We start from the raw sequence: 13323 nt of genomic DNA, 5'->3' as shown, positions 1-13323 counted from the left end.
CCTCTTTGTCTGAGACCGAGACAACACCGAGAAAGAGTTGCGATCGATTCTGAGACGAGACGGAGTGTTTTGAAAAGTGGCCTTGAGACCAAGACAGATCTTTATACCAGAACACTTGTGAGCATCTCTTCCATTTTCTTGCAGCAAAACAAAATTTTTTTAGTATGCATCCTGACTGTTTTGCACATACTTCTAATCTCCGAGGCTTCTTAGGAAGAAGTGTGCAACTGGGACACAGGAGAGGATGCTATTGTTTGTTCTGATGGACCGAACTGGGTGATGTTAACAGTATCATACTTTTGTTTGCTTGTCTTCACTGCACTGTATTCTGTTTCAGCTAGGGACGCACGATATATATCGGACAGGTAGATTTCTGGCCCAATAATGGAAAATTTACATTATTGGTTATCGGCAGATAAAGAAATTATAGACGATAAATCGAGCTGATAAGGACTGGCTTAACAAGTGCAGCATCTACACACAGTAGAAGATGGTATGCACCTTATTTACAGTTGTTTTTTGAGCAGCCGACCAGCTGTCGCGCTCATAGCGCCGAACTGCTGCACCTGTGCAGAGCCACGCATGTCGTCAGTGGTGTCTTTAGTCTTTAAGTTTAACCATGAAATCTTATCACAGATGTGGAATATTGAATAAACCATATTTAAACTACATCTTACATTTTTTAAAGCTTTTTTTGTGCACAAAGTCGGTTATTTTATCGGTATCAGCCACGAGAGTCTGGGTAATTATCGGTCATCGTATCGGCTGACATAAAAAATCCATATCGTGCATCCCTTAGGTTCAGCACCACGGACAGCTCCGGCATGATACCGGAGCTGTGCTCCTGCTGTTGGTCCTGACTGACGGTCACAGCTGCGCGCTGTTCGGAGTGTGATGCAGTTATGTGTCTCTTAAATGTGCCACACGCACATACGACCACCGCCACCACCGCCACCCCCACCTCAGGAGCACGGTGCATGTGTGTGTATGTGAACTGCGAGCTCCTCCTGGATGAAATGAAGTGAAATGAAAGCATGTCCGGACGCGGCGCTGACACCGAGTGAGCTCTGCATCTTTAAAACCGAAAGGAAAAAAAAAAAAAAAGAGAGAGAAGCAGAAGGAGGCAAAACACACAAGCAGCTCAGTCATAACTGTGGGATGATAAGGACTACCTCTTTTTTACTTTTGGAGAGAGCCAAGCCGTTAGGAGAGCATTCAGCATCAGCTGTTCAACACTGGTCTCTCATTGCTGGAAGTCGGGGCTGAATGAGTCACATGACAGAGCTGGAGGCAGAGATCTAGAGAAAAAGGCACAGCATTTCGGCTTGCACCGCCATACTGTATTTTGAGCCATATCACATTTTTATTGCAACATTTTACTCCCCGCTCGGTGAGTACCTTTCCAATGGCTTTTTTGTAAGCATTTTTTGTCTTTTCAATTTGCCCCCCCTTTTTTTTTGGTTTTTCCTCCTTTTGCTGGTGTTTGAAATTTGAGCATTGACATGGTGGTTTGGGAGCGTTTTTCACATGCAGGCTTCAAGTTTTTAGCATGCAGTTGATACTGATGGAGAGTGCCAGCAGGGTGTGCGATATCGGTCTTTGAGAGAGAAAAGGAGAAGGAGAAAAAAAAAAAAAAGCAGCCGTGACTTGCTTGCAGTTTTGTTTTCGAGGGTCGAAGCAGCCAAGCAGCTTTTGTTGAGATTTGAGATTTTTTGCAAAACATTTATTGGTGGGTTTTGAAAACATTTTTTTTTAATTTTTAATTTTTTTTTGGTTTTGTGTCGACTTTTGCTGTTGCTGTGCTTTGGTTTGCATTTTGCAGTGTTGTTTGTTGCCTCTCGAGTTTTGTGATTTTGATGTGTCGGTGATCATCGCCGATCCGAGCCGACCCCCCCACACTCTCTCATTTGCTTTGACTTTGTTTCCCCCCCTCTTTTCTTTATGAGAAGGAGTCCTTTTTAAAAGCCCGGTGGCGTTTTAACGTGATACTTTTCTTGCAGCTGTGCTCACAGGTTTGTTTGTTTTTTGTGTTTCTACCCCTTTTTTTGGCGATTTCATTATACTTTTGGCTGGTGGCAGTGTCAAGTATTTTTCGGATGTTGTCATTTTTTCTTTCTGACTAGATGATGCTGGGTGGACGAGGGGAGTTTTGATTCTTGGGGGAGTTTCAATGCGTTTTTTGTTTTCTGTGTCAACGAGGATGAACAGACATTTTCCCTTTTGCAGGTATATACATATATATATATATTAAAAAAAGAATGAGTGGATGAGTGACACGTTTTATGTATTTACAATAAAGAATGAGGTATCAGAAATATGCACCTGTGGCTGACGTGTTATTTCGCACAGGGCTGAGCCAGATTGCTCATTAGAGAAGGCACTCTTTATACCAATGTTATCTGAAGGTTAACTCATCTGATCCGATCTGCTTCATTAAATAATCAAGTGACACGATCAACAAACCAACAACAAGGATTTTTGGGGGAAAAATCAGGTCGTTTGGCCCACAATGCTCTCTTTGTCTTCTCCACGCCGAGGAATAAAATGTAAGTAGCTCCACTCAGGTTCCCTCGGAAGGATGCACTGTAACGACTGTAATGATCCCCCCACAGATAAACTATCAAAACTCCAATCCATGCATCGACTCAGAGAGGCTGAGATTACAAATGCCCTCTCGCTGCTGCAGCAGGCGTCTCTTTAAACTGCACCATTCTGTGTCACCAAGTTGGGGAAAACAGGATAACCACAGTTTGCACTACAATATGTATCATGGGCGAAGTATAAGTGCCCTCCTTGTTGCTGGACAAACTCAAATCGGCTTTCGCAGGGGCCCCAGATTCATAAATAACTCTTGGATTTGTCACATCTGATTTTGCAGGAAATGAATAGAGCCACTGACGGGACTAAAGGAGGACTTAGAGTGAATTAATCCTCCACCAGGCAGGTTTAACTCCAGATTATTGCTGTGCTGCAGGACATGCAAACATGAGTAAATACATGTCGTGTAGTCTCAGCAAAGGGCATGGCTTACAACCCAGTCTGAATGATGATCCTGTGTTTTTCAGCACCTCTGTGTTGTGTTTCTGAGCTACAGTAACGTCGCTGAATCTTCCTTTCGAGTTTATTTTAATAGATGAGTCCGGAAAGTTCTCACTCAACAGCAGCTCACAAACCTTTGCTTGACTTTTTCTGGACCACTCCTGCACCAATCTGAATACTTTCTCTGGCAGGCTTTAGTGTTCGGCTTTCTATTGTAAGTAGGGATGGGACGATCAAGGATTTTATCGCAGATCAGGGTAAATTTTCATCATCAGAATCGAGATAATCGTGAATATCCTCAGATGGATGTCTTGAAAAGCTGTCTATCTCGCTGACGTACAGTCCTGTACCGGTTTCCTGATTTATTTCCTAAGCCTGTCAACGTGGCTGAAGAAAGCATGGCTATCGGCCACAAAAACAAGTTCAAACAAAATGTGTGTGAATACTTCAGAGTCCAAACTAAAATACAACCGGGAAATGAGGTTACCACCATTTATTTATCCCTTATTTCTGCAGGAAAACCTTATGATTTATTGACCTATCCAAGACTCTTTGATTGATTGTTTCTCACTAAAAAAACGATGTAAAAATGTAAGGTTAAGGTGGATGCAGCATGTTTTGGTGCTATTTTAATTTTAATTTTAAAGGAAACACATTATGCTCATTTTCAGGTTAATGATTTTATTTTAAGGTTACTAGTAGAATAAGTTTACATGCTTTATTGCTCAAAAAACACATTTGTTTTCTAATACAACAGTCTGAGACGGTCTGGTTCAGCTCCTGTCTCTTTAAGGACCCCCCCCTCTGCTCTGATTGGTCAGCTCACACACGCCTGAGCCAGCACCACTCTGCGGTCGGCTCTGTCGTGTTTTCAGCTTCCAGTTAGCTTCACTTCTACCGCGAATATTTACGTAAATTATGCGAATGTGTGACTTGGTGATGCAGTGTGATGTCACAAAGTCAAGGAATCAGAGGCGGGGCTACTGATGAGGCATTTCAGGGGCAGTGTTTTCTGTGGGAGAGAGGAGCTCCCGTTGGCGCGGACTTTGGGCTTTTGAAGAAAGTTTACATGCACTGACTAAAGGGGGGAAAAAATGAAAAAGTACGTTATGTCTCCTTTAAAGTTTTTACAATATTTTCATGATTATCAGGCTAATGTCGTGAATCGTCCCATGCCAACTTGTGAGAAAGTAGCTCAGCATGTTCATCTCACATACTCGCTCCATTTTTGCTCCATATGTATCCAGTTTAGCAGAGCACAGGTTTTGTCAGTGCAGTATTGTCGGCCTATAAAATATTTGAGAGCGGACCATTAAGTCTGAGTATAGACCGTTAAGTCCCGGTGTCATTAAACAAGCTGACATGATAGATCAGGATCACCGCAGTTTAATGTGGGGAAATGCAATATTGATAATTACTTGAACGCACAACCCGGCAGGTAAACTTACATTTTTAATAAGGCAATTAAGATAATACATTTCATGGTGTATTGAAAAGCTGTTATCGTGTATTGATTTCCCAGATGTAGATAAGGAGCCAGGGGGAGCTTTTAATGTTTTTTTAAGTTGTAAGATCATTTAGAAACAGTAGTCCAATCAGGATGGCATCTCGGTGCAGCGTTTAGGCCCCTCAGAGACGGAGCTGTCATTAAGCAGGTTCAAATGTGTGAATCTACCAAGGAGGGGTGAAACAATCCGGTAGTTTCGATTCTGCCATAATGATTAGATGTATCATAGTTTGCTCATGATTTAATCTGATTCATTCCCCAAAAAAAAAGAAGCTCTGCAAGTGTTAAAAGCTATTAAACTGATTCAGTCCTCAATAATTCATCAAATTTAAGTCGTGCACTTAGTCAGTTGCTGGAAGAATGGCTTTAATTTTGAAGGCCTTTAAACCAGAGCATCTCATTGTGATGATGCTTTCAAGAACTTCTTCAGGGCAACACTTTACTTCTATTTATGTCTGCGGACTAAATTCAATCAGAAAGGCTTTTAGGATACATTTGGAGCCGTGTCAACAGTCGTCTGTGCCTCGGCGACGTACGTTTAATTCAAATACATGAATCAGACTGATTCAGACGTTGGAAATCTCGAATCGCAGCATCACGACACATGGACAGGTCTTCAAATGTGTGAACTGAAAGGAGGGAGGAGGGCTGTATGAATTCAATCCAGTAGTTTGATTCTGCCTCGATGATTCACCGCTTCATCGAGTCTCATATTTTGGCCAGGACTCAATCCAGCAGCGCGAGAAGTCAGTCACAGTCGGGGGCGCTGAGGGGTCAGTCTTTACAATGACGTCATAGTAAATGGTGCGCGACATCCGTGTTTTCTGTATGAATCAGGATAACGTGTCTGATCGTTATGAGCAATTATTAACAACATTTTGAGGACGTTTTGCTCTACAGCTTAGTATCGACATACTATAGGTCAAAGCAGCCACAGCAACTGTAGTCAGCAACAGCAAGGAGATGACGAGGGAGAGAAATCCCCCAGACTCCCTTATAAAGTCGCTCAATTTTGTGAGTTGTTGAGTCAGGAGAAACTTTATAAGCTTTGTTCAGCGCCGTTTCTGTCATATTCTTAATTATTTGGGCCTTCTTGTAAATTCGGCATGTGTTACAGCCTCCTCTTAAGGGGTGCTGCAGCCCCCCTCGGTGTCCCTGGCCTGAATCTGATTCTCCTAAAAGAAAGACTCTAAAAAGCTTACACTAATTGAGTTGTCAATAATTAAACAAATCTAAGCCTTGCACTTCATTACTTGTTGGAGGAATGAGTTTAATTTTCGAGGCCTTTATACCACAGCGTCTCATTGTGATGGTGATGTTTTTCAATAACATCTTCAGGGCAACACTTCACTCCTATTTATCTCTGCAGACTAAATTCAATCAAAAAAGCTTTTAGCATGCATTTGGGTGTCGTCTGTGCCTCGATGACAGACCTCCAAATCAAACACAGACATCTCAAATCTTGCCCTACCAAATCTCAAATCTCAGCATCACGACACATGGACACGTCTCGACGCTCCTCTATTGGAGAGGTGTTTCTGCCACGCCGCCACAGTACGAGCTCCTGGACATCTCTCCCGCTAAGCATTATGATAGCTTCTATTACGTCCTGCGGTGTTGTGTCTCCCCTCCAGGCAGGTTTCCTGTTATCTAGGCCAAGCCAGACCTGCACAGGAGACTCGCAGAGAAATATGATAGCTCATGAATGGATATACCTCTGATACCATGAATAAAACATCCCACCAGCGCAACTTATGTACACCAAGCATGTGCTTAACTGGGATGTGTGTGTGCGTTGGTGTGAGCGTGAGTGTAACTGAAACATAATTAATATAGACGAACATGATTGATATGCTGTGCATCGCATCTTCTATACACATGTTGTGTGGTCATTATGTGATGATGGATTCAGTATCACATGGTATGAATACTGTAACCCACATAGATGAATGTTACAAGCTGATATGCACAGATGCTTCGACTTCGCCTGGCTTGTTTCGTCTCAGTCTTAGTACAGATGTACTGCAACAAGGATGGAGGAAGTACTCAGATCCTTTACTTTAATAATAGTACTCAAACTACCGTTAAAATACTCTATTACAAGTACAAGTCCTGCATTTGGTATCTTACTTATATAGTATAATCAGGAAAATGTATTCAAAGCATTAAAAGTAAAAGTATTTAATGCAGAAAAATGTCCACTATGACTGTTGTACTATTATACAACATTGTATAAAGTACCCAAAAGTAATACTTAAGTAAAAGTAATGATATTATGTTAAAAATATTTCTTTGGTAAAAGTAAAAAGTCTTAAAGTAGCTGATAGTAAATGTACTTAAGTATCAAAAGTACAGGACAGATAATCGACTTGACTTGACATGATTATTCATTTGGAATCAGAGTTTTTGTCTGATGCAGCCTGTAATCTGAAAAGTAACTAGTAACTAAAGTTACCAAATTCATGTTGTGGGGTAAAAGTACAACGTTTGCCCCCAAAATGTAGTGGAGTTAAAGTATGAAGTAGCAAAAAATGGAGGTGAAGGTGAGGTTCGCCCAGGGCGTCATGCAAGTTAGGACCACCGCTGATTATCCGCTCCATTAATCGATTTTTTAGTTTGTAAAAGTTCTGAAAATAGTGTACATGTACCTCAGAGGTACCTCAAATTTGTACATAACCCTCAAAGACAGAAAAATCTTTTTGTCACCTGTATTTATTTTGTTTTTCCTCTCTTATCTTAGCAGTCGGCACCGAGTGCCGTACATCATTTGATTCAGGAGGACCTCGAGTTTCAGTCTGGCTCATTTAAAGTCCAAATGTCTGAGAATGGATGAATTTACCAGAATTTTTTAAAATCACAAGTCAAAATTTGTTTTTTTTTTACTGTGTACCCAGACAGAACCTCTTTCATATTCACTTTTTTCAATATTTGACGTTTCACAAGTTACGGTCATTTATTATATCATTCTAGGCCTTTTTCAGTGGAAAGCAGATGTAATCCTATATTTCATACTGACTAAGAAAGGTTATTAAATCATAACAGAGGACACTGAAGCAAAAGTGACTTTTTTAGAGTGATATGTTATCCATTGAACATGAACAACAAAAGTAGCTTGACCACAAGTGTTTCTTGTCGGCTCAGAGATAATCAATGATGTGGGCTTCCTGACGTAATCAGGTTCACTAGGGAGCCTGTGAGTACCAGAGGAAGACATATACAGGACACAGAAAGCTGATAAACTCCAATTAGTAGATCAGAAGTTATTAAATATTTTTGGAACAATAGCTTATTTTAACCGCTGGTGACATCTAGCTTTTTGAGGTTTAAATACAGTACTTAAGTAAATGTACTTAGTAACATCACACCACTGACCATCAGGGCTTGATTTTTTTAGTTAGGAGTCAGAAAGAGGCTGTGAGTCATATCAGAAGCAGCAGTGGAGCTTTATTTTGAGTTTATTTGGCCTTCATGCTTCTTAAGGCACAGAAATAGTTGGAACATTTCTTTGTAAACAGTCTTTTATGGGTTAGACATCAACCGAAATGTGTGGTCCCTGAAAAGACAATCCAAAGTTAACAGTGTTGCACCCACTCCTTAATCCTTAATCCGTTGTGACTCATAAGTACGGGAGTGGGTTTGGTTTGAGAAGTAGGGGGGTACGATGGAGAGGTTTCCTCGACCAGGGAAGGAAGGAAAGACATTTTCTGCATTTATTTACAGAAAATAAAGGATGATGTGGTTGGTTATCATGCCATCATAATGGAATAACAACAAATGGATAAATAAACAAATACTATATAAATTACTGCATTATTAATGTACTATATCTTCTTAAAATCACATCTTGCTTCCTTGAATGAGACAAGCCTACTGGTAAACAATCATGTTGTGTTTGCATATTTACAACAAAGTCCACTGTCCTTATTAGAAGACGATCAATTATACATAAAGACATAGATTAATTAATAGATTTTCGTCTTTTTTCCAACCTTAAAACATTCAGATGAGGCAGATGCACTTTTCTTTAGACCTGAACGTCTCCGCCAAGTAAAATCGGCAGCCTTTATGTGGCCTGAGAGACAAAATCTAGGGCAAAAAAAAGTTACAAAGTCACTCCTCGCAGCTGGATGAACCTCAAATGAGCTTATCTACATTTTTATCAACTTAGAGCTTCTATCATGTGGAGTCTGGCAGCTGGACACCTTCGCCCATAAGCATACGACCTGGAGCGTCAAGCTAAACCTGCCGTGCACGTCGTGCCCCCGCCTTTACCAGATAAACAGCTTACCTTTGGCATCACTCATTCTACTGAAACGACTGTTAAGTATTTTACTGTCCTTTTTCTGAGCTGTTAATTTGGCAATTTGGGCAATTAAACCCATATCTGAAGAAGAGGGTCGTGGCTGAATGTCTTCCCAGTGTCTATTATGGGAACCATTTGGAGTTATAGAGCATCACAGAGGCCCAATTGTTCACTGAGAATCTTCCGACAAAAGGAAATTTTCTTTTTTAGTTAAATTTCATTAACGTCTGTTCTTGAGCGTGTCATTCTTTGTAACTTTATTGGATGGAGAAATTCAGAGAGGTTAGAAAAGCAGTCAGACAAGTATTCTAATTCAATCCTTGGTTTAGGTTTATAAAACGAGATGTATGGTGAGAGCTGATGTGTGTAAGTGTTTAAAAAAAGACCAATTAAGCCTCAATCACTTCCATGTTTTTCCTTATCAAGAGCTCACGAATTCACAGAGGAATTACTTCTTCTATTTTAAGAAGGAAATCAGGTTTGTGCAGTCTGATAAGGAGTAAAACATAAACTGGCAAAGAAAGAGTTTTTGCTCTTTTACTTCTTTGCCTGCTCGGTGTGCAGATATCGATCCAGCCAGCCTGATGTGCTTCCTGCCACATCTGTTCAGCTCGTGTTAACATATTCAATACGATTTTCTAATCACACTGTTCATCAAATTACATTCAGCGGCATCAAAACATTCAGAATTAGTTTTCAGATTACTTATAGATTGCGTTAAATAGATTCAGCACGGCCGCCCCCGTGTTATATATGCGTATTGTTTTCCCTCTCCGACAGGAATACATCAAAATTCACATCATGACATTTCCTGCAGCGGCGTCTCTCTCCTCCCCCACCAAACCCCCTGTTATTAAACTGCAATTTTAGAAAAATGGTGAGTCTCATTGTTTGTACACAAACTTGTTTCATCGCACTTAACTTTTTGGCATATTAATACATGTTTTTCACATCCGTCTGTGAAGCATCATCATTAAAGTGCAGCCCTCCGGCGGGAAGATGACCGCGCTAAAGATGATTCGCCAGTTTTCTGCTCCGGTCTGTCTTTTTCTGAGAATAATGGAAAGTCTGCGCTCGGGTATATATATACAGAGAGATTTATGGAAATGTGAGATGTTTTGGCAGAATGCAACAAAATAAACATGAATAAAATACATAAAAATAAACAAATTCACAGTTATATACATACAAATCATTAGACAAGGTAAAGGGGAATTTTGCAGGAGCTTTTACAGATTTTGGCCTTTACGATAAATTGAATTGAAGACTTTTCTCTTTTCTTTTTTATTTTAATCCCAGTGATAAAAAGCACCATCATAGTTCATTGACACCTGCTAGCATCAGATTAGTTCATGAAAATGCTTTTAAAGGTCTGGGAAATGGCAAGAGCTCACAGAGAAGTCTCCTCATGACTTTTTCTGTTTCTTCTTCCGACTCCTAAGTGGAGTGGTAGAAAGTGATGCCATATGAAAAGGCAAGTTAATATGCTACAATAGACAAACTTCTTTTTTTTAACCCTCCCACCATCTTAAAAAATGTCTTTACTGAAACAAAACAAAGAGCAGAGCAAATGATAGTAACGGAGCAAACGGGGCCATAAAACGCTAAAAGCAGCATTAAAAAGATATTAAATTCAAAAGATTAAACATAAACATAACATAGAGCGAGTCTCACAGGTCAATTTGTGGTGTAAAAATCCTTAATGCTCTTTGAATAAAAGACTAAATAAAAACCATTCCTGGTTGCCAAAGACATCATTAATTTAACATTAAGATGCAAACGCGAGCGCTTCTGGCAATTAACAAGTGACCTTGGCATGAATATAATAAGTGTAAGAACATCATGCATGGGAAACATCTAATTGGGGACATCATTTGTGTTTGCTACTGATTAAGTAGTATGGCAGAGTCTTGTTGTGCTTTATTCGTTGGTCATATTAGGACGCAGTGGCTTCAGCGAGGAGACAAAGGTTGAGACGAACACAGACGGGGACTTGACCCATATTTCTCTGCCACATACCGTCTAAGTGGCGGCGTGATGTTCACCGAGTCCGGCAGGGAAAAGTAAACAAACAAACCTGAAATAAAAAGAGGCAGAGGAGGGTTGTGAGGGCCTTCCAGAGCAGGTGGCGGAGTCCTCCAGATGCTGCAGAGAAGCAGCGAAGCAGATAATGTCCTGCCTAGATTACCTCAGGGACCCCGATTACAGTGGAGCGTCCTCATCTGGGTCAGCTCCAAGCTGGTTCTGCAGGGATCAGCTGTTCTCGCTGTCGTCCTGCTGGCCTCAGCTGTCTCTCACCTGCTCGGGACCAGTTATGGATGCATTGACACGCTGAAAACCACAGTCTCAATGGACATGATATACTGAGCTGTGTCGCATAGTGGCCGCCATTTTTGCATGCTTATTGACAATGTGGATATTTATTTTAACTACATCTACATAAAGACGCTCTTTATAAGGATGGAAGGAATACTGATCGGGCCCTAGATGCCTCAGTCCCCTCGGTTTGAGGTGACTGTTCATTTTTTCTTTCAATCAAGCAAATACAAAGAGCAAAACTGACCCCTAACAAACACAAACCACAAAAACAGACACAGAACAGACCACAAAGAGACTTCAGAGAGATCCAAACTGACTACAGGGACATGCAAAACAACTGCAAAGAGTCACTAATGCCAAAGAGATGCAGTAAGACTACAGCATCCCGGGGAGGGGAAGTAAAGAGCCCAAAACAAGTGTGAAGAGATGCAAATTGACTGCAGAGACCCCGACCAACCATCGGGAGACAGCCTAACAAGACTGACTGACAAGCAAAGCAAAATGGCTACAGAGAGGAGCCAAAGTCAGCAAAGAGATGCAAATCAGCCACAAAGAAATGAAAGTTGACCTGAAAACAAACAAAAAACGGACAACAACCGGACACAAAATGACAACAATGAGACAAAAACAGCAACAGAGACACAAACTGACCCCCAACAGACACAAATTGACAACAAACAGACACTAACTGACAACAAACAGACACTAACTGACCCCAAATAGGCACAAGCTGACTACAAACTCACTACAAAGAGATGAAAACTGACTACAAAGAGATGAAAACTGACTACAAAGAGATGCAAAATGACTACAAAGAGATGAAAACTGACTACAAAGAGATGCAAAATGACTACAAAGAGATGCAAACTGACTACAAAGAGACACACAATGACTACAAAGAGACGAAAACGGACTACAAAGAGACACAAATCAGCCACATCGTGAAGCAAGAAAACCTCGAAAGGCAACAACACAAACACAAAGTGACTGTGCCTGACCGCCCACGCTGTATTTTGATGCATTTTGCGTCTCTTTCAGCCTGGCTGCATCGTTTGTAGTTTTGCGTCTCTTTCAGTCTGGGTATCTCTTATGCAACAGGGCTGTCTGTGCCCAGGGGCCCATCATAACCTGATCGTATTCATAAGGCAGATCCAAACAGGAGTCTAAAGTTTTCAAAACTTTGAAGTTTATATTCAGAGAGAGAGAGTCACATCACGTCTGCACACAAATTATTGTTACCCAGCCTTGACAGTCTGTGATCACGCCATCCATAATGCGATAGAGAGCACAATTCACATAAGGAAAATATCCCTTATATATCTCTTATATTCTGTGTACTGCGAGAAGGTATACGTGCAGGAATACCCCAAATAGATATTTCAAGGATATGTACCCTGAAACAGAGAGGGAGAAAAAAAAAACAGATATTTCAACACAGAGGCTTCCTGACTCACATACTCACGAGGTTCATGACCTCAATTTTCAGTGTCTGCCACTGAGAAAGCACAGGTGCACTCAAGGAGAGACGGCTAGCTAGCTAGCTAGCTATTGAGTTTGTGTACCCCTGAGGGCAAAAACATGTCCACCGAGCAAACCTTTTATGTTTCTCTCAACAAACGGTTCACTCAGGGGTAGCGAGGGACTGTCGGTGATGGTGAAAATGTATTCTGCTCCACATTCAAACTTTGATTAGGCCTGACAGGGAAGCCTGAACTGACTACAGCATCTGGGGAGACTCGGGCCTTTTCGTTCGGAGAGGTTCACATAGTTCATTTTAAATGTCGTCGGCCTTTGTAGAGTCGCTTTCTTCTGCAGAAACTTTTCTAAGAGGAAATAATGCAGAAACTTGTCATATTGTATTTCATTAAACTTTATCACAGTTTTCCAGCTCTTGTGGGACTCACCCCGTGCGGGGTAATCCTAATTGTGTGCTTACACGTCCCTGCAATTATGCATCACGACCAGGACTGCATGCTCGTTGGATTGAGATTAAGAACAGCAAATGTCTGTCTGATTATGCTCAGGCTACAGAGCACCCCTGAGCTAAATCTGAGTTAAAAAAAAAATTAAAAAAAAAAGACAAAAACATCTGTCTCGCTAAAATGTAGTCCTACTCACCAGTGTGCTTATGGGTAAAAATAGAACGCCCATCATT

At 41.0% G+C, this 13323-nt stretch overlaps 1 protein-coding gene across 5 annotated transcripts in view; it reads left to right on the top strand.

Annotated features, from left to right (window-relative positions):
- The first annotated feature begins 1114 nt into the window (after positions 1 to 1114).
- LOC311249074 (RALY RNA binding protein like) overlaps positions 1115 to 13323 on the top strand; it is a 109420-nt gene continuing 97211 nt past the window's right edge. Inside the window, exons 1-2 of one of the 5 annotated variants that reach the window (XM_084339800.1) lie at positions 1117 to 1390; positions 2124 to 2226. The gene's annotated coding sequence lies outside the window, so the exon portion shown is untranslated. Of the gene's footprint in view, positions 2227 to 13323 lie in introns of all 5 variants that reach the window. The other 4 variants (XM_084339799.1, XM_084339802.1, XM_084339801.1 and 1 more) reach the window with 4 other exon arrangements.

This window comes from Pagrus pagrus (genome assembly GCF_965226575.1).
Source record: "Pagrus pagrus genome assembly, chromosome: 20".
Lineage (NCBI taxonomy): Eukaryota > Metazoa > Chordata > Actinopteri > Spariformes > Sparidae > Pagrus > Pagrus pagrus.
Note: the sequence above shows the minus strand (reverse complement) of the source record. Positions and strands in the feature narration are given on the sequence as shown.